The sequence below is a fragment of the Phaseolus vulgaris genome, chromosome 3, assembly GCF_051622355.1.
Source record: "Phaseolus vulgaris cultivar YP4 chromosome 3, ASM5162235v1, whole genome shotgun sequence".
NCBI lineage: Eukaryota > Viridiplantae > Streptophyta > Magnoliopsida > Fabales > Fabaceae > Phaseolus > Phaseolus vulgaris.
The window spans coordinates 50,535,013-50,543,450 of record NC_143500.1 but is presented as its reverse complement, the minus strand read 5'-3'; positions in this window follow the sequence as shown (position 1 = coordinate 50,543,450).

Genomic DNA, 8,438 nt, shown 5'->3' with positions numbered 1-8,438 from the left:
ATCTTTAGCAGCCCATCAGTGTTAATTTTAATCCAGCCTAATGAAGGGAGAAAATTTCTTACTATTTCATAATTAAACAACATTATTGTAATAGTCTCTAACTAACATAATTTATAATAAAATTAAATAATAAATGTTTTAATAACTCATATTAATTAAATTAAAAAATTCTAGATTGTTTTTATCATAATATCTAACTAACCTAACATATATTAAAATGAAATGAAATAATAAAAATTTAATAATTAATTTGGATTTAAATTCTTCCATCAATGAACTTGTAACAGCAGCCATGGGATTGTAGTAATAGCAATGTTTAGTAATTTGCAACACCAATTAAGAAAAATTAAGTATCGATTTGAAGCAGAGTGATTGAATATTGATAGTGTAAATATGAGATTATATATCCTTTTGCACAATCACGAGGGAACATTTCCTTTCTTTTTATTATTTTTCACTAACTTGTCATTTCTGTCTAGAAAAATAAGTGCTTTTGAGTTTGGCAAAAGAATACCGAAGATGGAGATTAAGCAAAAGAGCACAAAAAATTTGTTGATAAACACATTTAATTAATTTATTTATTTAAATTTAGTGTATTTTTTATTTTTTTTTATCTGCATGCAATTCAGTCTCTATTTATGGACACTTTTACTCCTCTTTTAAATCAAATTTCCCAATCCAAATTCATTTTCAAGTTGTACTTTCTTTTTTTACAGTACTATATTAAAAAAAAAACTAATAAATATATAAAGTGAGACATGTATTTTTACATCACAAAACAAATGCTTAGCCAATAATGACCCTTACTACTGAAAAGTTTTTAAAGAATAGATATATTGTGTTGGTTAAGAAGTGAATTTTAAGTGTAACTCAATCTCATAACACTAATTTATGAGGTAAGATTTACACCTATAATCTTTAGACGATGTGGGATCTCCAACCATGTTTAACAAATCAAACAAAACAAAACAAAGAAACCATGTGTTTTCTTAAAGTATTCATTATTTAAAAATGGTTAAATATAAATCAATTTTATAAACAAAAAAGTTGTTATATTGACTAAATTAGAGATTAAAAAAATTACAGGTATTTAAATTAGTTTTTATTATTAATAATTATATTCTAAAGTTGGTAAATTAGTTTTTATTATTAATAATTATATTCTAAAGTTGGTAGTTAAAACCTTTGTAGTTAATTAAATATTAATTAAAAGGTTATTTATCAATAATAAAAATTAATTTAAATACCAATATTTTTTTAAACTCTAAAATATTATCTATTTTGATTAATATAATAACTAATTATTTTTTCTCTAAAATTATGTTTTATTTAATAATATTTTTGTAGTGATTCTTGTCATTTTAAAAGCATCCATTAGTATAAACTAAAAAGGAAGAGAGAGAGAGAAATTAAAAGAAATAATAATATTTAAGCATCTTTAATTTTAATTATTCATATTATGACATTAATTTTCTTCTTCTTATTATTATTATAATTGGCTATAGATTTTTTTTTGTAAAAGTAGGGCCGAAAAGAGTATTAAAAAAAGGAGTAAGAAAAACAGTCTCCAATTTTTAGTAGATTTAGAAGTTCAGGTTCGTATTCTCTTTAGGCTTCTTCTTCCTGCACCCCTACATTTTTTTTCATGCACCCCCACAATTTTCTAAATCTCGAAATTGACCTTAATCTTTTATTTGAAAAAGGACACCGTGGTTATCAGAAATAAGATTCTGGGATTGTGCTACGGATTCATCAATCTGGAACTGAATATTTATTTTCCAGATGAGGGAGTGTTCCAGAAGCAATTTTTGTATAAATTATTGATTTATGGATTGCTGAATCTGAAAGCATAATTCTGTTACGGATTTGTGAATCTGGAATGTTTTTTTTTTTAATTACGGATTTCTGAATCCAGAATGCATATTTCTGTTACGGATTGATGGATCCCGAATGTTTTTTTTTGTGATGAATTTTTGAATGTGAAATGCATATTTTGAATTATGGATTGGTGGATCCGAAATTTTACCGAAAGTGTCAATCCGAAATTTTTCTGGATTCCATAATCCATATGCAAAAAAAAAAATACAGTTTAACTGCATTTTAGGGTTTTTAGAAAATAATTAGGACAATTTAGTCTTTGCATAACATTGTGGTGGTGCAGAAAGAAAAATGTAGGGGTGCAGGAAGAAACTACCTTCCCTTTATTGCCAATTTTTTGAATGGGCTGTTAGATTTATGAAACTGAGGCCTTGCAAAATTCAGCCTCAGACCGACCCATCTTCTCGTTTGGGCTATTCAGCCTTGCAAACTTGATTTGAATGCTGTACGGCTATATTTTAGGGTAGTCAAATTTTCGTATAAAAAAAAGTTATGCACCTCTACGTTTTTCTTCTGCTCTGCCCTTAATATTATACAAAGATAAAATTATCCTTATTACTTTCTAAAAACCTTAAATTACACTATCCACACTTTTTCTCATTATTCTTTACGAACACCAAAAACCTACATTTATTTGTCTTTCTTTGCACACAACAACTTCATCTCATTGCACAGGGAACTGAGGCGTTTTCGCTTGGTGGTGGTTCGGTGGTTTCTCCACTGACTTGGTAGTGGTTTGGTGGTGTTGGTGTCTCTTCATCTTATCCCTATTATTTTTGTTTTCCAGAATCTCGATTCCACAACATAGTCCCAAATTGAGTGATCCAAAAATTTCCCAAAAAAGTGTGTCTGAAACCTATCCATATTGAAATGCATTCCATATCCACCAATCCACAAGCTAAAAAAATCCATTATGGATCCACCAATCCATAACTGAAAAATTGCTTCTGAATAACGGAAACATAAAGCTTTACTTACAGAACGACCAATCCGTTGATCATATTTTCACTTCCAGATTGATCCATTTGTAGCACAATCCTGGATTCTGATTTTCAGGAACCTAAAAACACCATAACTACTCAACATCTTAAAAAGACTTAGTTTTTACCTATAAAAGCTAACCAACATTTTGGCAACGCAACTCATTCCTCCACCTTGCTCCATGCAGCTAAAATGAGCCTCCACCAGCGCCACCGATGAATGAAGAAGAAAAATGGTGGCAAAGCCACGATGCCCTTTTCAAATAAAAGGCCAAGACTAGTTTGAGAATTTTAAAAATTGTGATAGATTTGTTGAATGTATGTAAAATGATATATGTGGATTCAATTTTCCTTAATTTAGTTTAAGTTTTTGTATTTGGACTTAGACCTAATTAGAGTTCACATCTAGGTTTATGTTTACTTTAAATTTCAAAGCATTTATATAATATAAATGTGTTCTAAAGATGTACACGTAAATAATTTGTTTAATTTTTAGAATTTGTCTATTCATCTCCTTTCCTTTTCTTTTTTTCTAAAATTTCAAGTTAACTTTTCCTCTTATTCTCTCAATTCAGTTTTTGTTCTTCATCAACAAAAACTTAATAACTCTTGAAATCAAGATCAAATAATTCAAATTGATTTTTCCAACTATCGTTAAACACTTTTTGAATTCTCCAGCTATCGTTAAATATTTTGAACTTGTTCTTCTCTAAATTCGATTTTGCACTTTATGATTAAAATTTGTGTTATTAATTTTATAAATTAAATTAGGAATTGATTGCATCTTTATTTCAAAATTAGGTAAGGATTAGATTGAATGATAATTTAATTATCTTTTATAATTAGTTTAATCGATTGATTGAAACGGTTAATTGTTCAAACTTAAATATAAATCCTTAGAGAATTGCGATAAGAGAAATAGTTTGTTTCCTATGAATTGAGATTTTCTTCTTTATCAAATTTATTTTTGCAACTTGTTCATGTTTTCAATTTGTGTTATGGATTTTTAATCTTTAAACCCCTAATTTCAATTTTTACAGGAATAATACTAAAAGTTTGAATATAATCAAAATGTATACTATAAGAATCATATAAGTTATTTTCTATATTAAAAAAATTAAAGAAAATTTAGAATCTTTGATTTTAAAAATGACATTATATATATATATATAATTACTAAACAATAGTTAAAAAAATTAACTCAACATTCTTATCTAATTATAATTATTTAACTAGTATCGAGTGTAAGGATTTAGAAAATTACCTTAGAGTAAAACTGATACATTTTAAATGACATCTGAATGTTTTATTATTAAAATGAAAAGAACATATAAATAAAAAATTCAGTTATTCAGGTTTCATTTCAAAAGATTCACCATCTTTAATGATACATTGGTAAAGAATAAATGGTAATTGACTTGGTGATACATGTTACATGTATAACTAATTAGATCATTAATTAAGTAAATGAGATACCACATTAGGGTTAGAATTATGAAGGTTCATGCACTACTTATATGGTAAATGCAAACCTGACACGACTTAGTTTTTTTCATTGACAATGTTTTTTCTTCCGTAATCAAACCTAATTTTCTTTGAATCTGACAAGAAACACCAATTTCTGTGAAAGATAGGAATATTTCAACCGAAGGGTACTAATTTGTACGTGGTGATGACAGCCTAATGGCAGTTTGCAGGGTAAGAAATGCACAACACGAGTAAAATGTTTATGGTTAATGATGAATTCAATTAGTTGAAAATCAATATAAAACTGAATGGAACTATTTAGATAATGACACGTTCATAATACCATTAATGTTACAATCAAGGCTAGTTTGTAATGTTTAGAAAAAAGGGAGGGGAGGTGGAGACTTTCTCAATCAGTTGCATTACTTTGAAATAAGTATGAAAGTTGATTTGCTGAGAGTAAAACGCAACAAACACTTGGTTAATATATCAACACCAAATTTATAAATTAGGGAATAAATAAATTAACTAAATTAGCATTTTGGCTTATTTTGTCAACTCCATCGCCATATTCCATTCCATTTCATGTGAAAAATAAATGTTTAAAAGGGCTCTAAATTATAAATAAAAGACTCTGAATAATTGATAAGTTTCTTCATTATTTTGAAAAAATATTTACTCGGTATTGCTTTTCATTGTAAATTATTAGTTCATATTTTTAACTATGTCTCAATATTACTTTACCTTATAATCAAACTATATTAAATTGTATGGTTAAATATTTTTTTTTATGAAATACAATTTGATCTCACATCAACTAGAAATGAGAATATTTCATTGTATATAAGTGGAGTGGAGGTAAATCTCAGCTCATAAATTGATTTTATGGAGTTGAATTAAGCTTAAAGTGCTTTATAATAAAATTAATTTTTTTTTTATCTTAATATCTGATATTTGTATTAAAAAAATGATATAATTAAATTTTCAACCGTTTTTTACATAACAAACAAATTTTCAACTATAACATTCACTTAAGTTAGCATCAAATAAATATTTTAACATGTAAATTTAAAATTTATTTATTATAAAAAAGACAATGACAAATTTTAATATAATTATTCAAAAGATTTAAAATTTATACTAAAGACGAAAATCAAATTTGAATAAAAGTACACACAAAAATATATTTAACCACAAAATTTATAAAAAATCTTATGTATTAACTTAAAAATAAATTAGCACTTAATGGATGAAATGGTGAATGCCTTGAAGATGATCACAAATGAATTATATTATTATTATTCATAGAAGACTACTCATATATGTCTTTCTTATAGTTTATTTCTTATGCAAAACCAAATATAATTTATCCTTACAGATATATTATACATCCATAATAACCTAACCCGATGCAACCCATCTAAAGGCAAGACTTCATCATTCTGATCTGGCACATTCTTGTGCAATACTCCTTTGAATACGTGTAGTAGGGAAATAACTAAAATAATTCTTAAATAAAATATCATTAGTATGAACAAAAAATTAACACATACTTGCATATAATTCCTTATCATATTTGTTGAGTGTGAATGAGTAGAATTTTTTATTTAGTTTTAAATTTTAGTGTGTGTGTTAAAATTTATCCATAGCCTTAAAACGTGTTTTCTGCTATGTAGTGCAGTACCTTATTTTCAATATTTTCCTTCTATAATAAATGGATGTACTCTCGCCACTACCTAACATCTGCCACAAATATGAGAATATCAAACTATAGAGTATAAAAGAGAGAGTCTTTACCAACCTAAACGTAAATTATTTCATATTATAACCACTAAAAATAAAAAAAAAGAAATAATATTTTATTAATTTGTGGTTCATTTAAAAAGATAGAAATTTTAAAAAAGTAAACGAATGTCTTTAACTATTCCGTTGTCAAAATGATATCAATCTAAAAGAAAATAAGTAAAACATGTTAATTATGACTCTTGAAAAAACACTTCTTAATTAGAAGACTAGTATATATTTAAACAAATAAATGAGTGGAAGAAATTTTAGTCAACTATATCTGGATACTAGTTAACTCGCATCTCTATGCCTTCATATTGTAAAAGATAATTCTTTTCTCATAAATGTATTTTATTTAGATATTTATTCTTATTTTGATTAAATTATCTTATTTAGTTGTTCTAATATACTCGGGGAGCAGGAAGGAAGTTCGCAAACAATAGTGATAAGAAAAAACCTCTATACATACATATAATATAAAATATTTTTTTAATATATGCATAATATACATATAATAAAAAATTTAATATTCAACATATTATATACATATATGAAGCACAAAAACAATATACATAATATATGTATATATACACAAAATAATCTATAATAAATATAATATATTGATAAGCATAATTTGTATATAATAATATTATTACTAATAATACTATTATTATTGGTCATGGCCAGAATCGGCTAAGTAGGATGAAAGTTTGTATAAGAATTGATACACCTATAAAGTATTTTATTTTATTTAATTAATTTATTGTTAAGAAAAAAAAAACTATTATTATTATGCATACATAAACATTATATACATAACAAAAAGAAATTCACAGAGACTAAAAGGGACACTAAATTTACTTTAATTATCATTTAGTGTCTTTCTTTTAATCTTTATATGAATTTTTTTTAGAAGACTAACGTGTATATATATATATATATTCATATATATATATATATATTCATAAATAAATTTTACATGTAAATTGAACATATATTATTAATTTGAACAAAATAAGTACTACTATTGAAGTTTTTTTTAAAAAAAATTGTAAAAGATTTTAAATATGAACTATTTCATAAATGTATATCATATGATAAAAAAAATATACCAATTATTTAAAACGTGTTTTAGTAATATTATAATTTATCAAAAAATTGAATACTAATTAGTTGATTGATATTTTAGCTAATTTGTATACACCTTTTACAGTTTAAAAGGAAATAATGTATAAAATTCAAGAACAGGTATTAAAGATAAATTTTATAATTTAGAAATAGTTATAAAAGTTAGAAAACCATATTAAAAGTTGTTTTAAGAAAATGATTTGAGATTATAATAAAATAGTAATCTTGTCGGAAATCATGTATATATTATTATATTTTGATACTATTTAATTAACTTCAAACATAAATAGATAACATATATACTACTAGTATATATCTAAGAGATTATTTCTTCGTGCTTATTATTATCCGACTCACATATATTGATTAACAATCTAATCCTCGGGAGCTTAATGATAATGTAATTTAAGTATATCTTTGAAGGGAGATTAAGATATTAAAAGACAAAAGATTTTTTTTTTCCAACATACAGTCTCTCAATGCCTCTTATTTTAAGAACAAGACACATGGATGATGCAAAAAAAAAACATGGATGATGAAGATGAAGATGAATTGGTAGTATGATAAGGCTCCATCAATGTCAACGCCCTACTAATTAATGCCATCTGGTTGGTCTCTTTCCTCAAACGGCATAGCATCTAATATGACACGTACCAAAAAACATTTATTATTGCCAACATAAGTCATTCTCTTGTTTCACTGTTTAATTGAGGTGCCATTGCAGGTTACTTGAATGTTACTAAATGAATACATTGTTCAGTGTTTTCAGCCACAAATCTTTAGCAGAAATAAAACAGGACAACTAAAAGTCTTAGACAGCCTAAAAAACTATAAAACTGGTTTATAAAATGAAATTTATAATATTTTTATGAATCTTCATAAGAATATTACAAGATAAACTTGAGTGACAGCTGAAATTTAAATCCCACAAAAACCGTAGAAATGATAAAACTAGTATTCCACCATGCTGAAATGAGGGGACGATAATGCTACAGAATATATGCTATAGAAGATTTTAGAAGCACAACAGCGAAAGTTCACGAATATTGATGCATTTTGGATGTGGCAACTTCCTTTTCTATCCTCTGGAAGTGGCTCCTACATTCCAATATGGGCTTCACTCTTTTTAGAGATTTTGGTGTTAAGTTGCATGGTCCCATTAAAACTAACAACCCCTCATGTCATGCAAGAAAGGTTTCG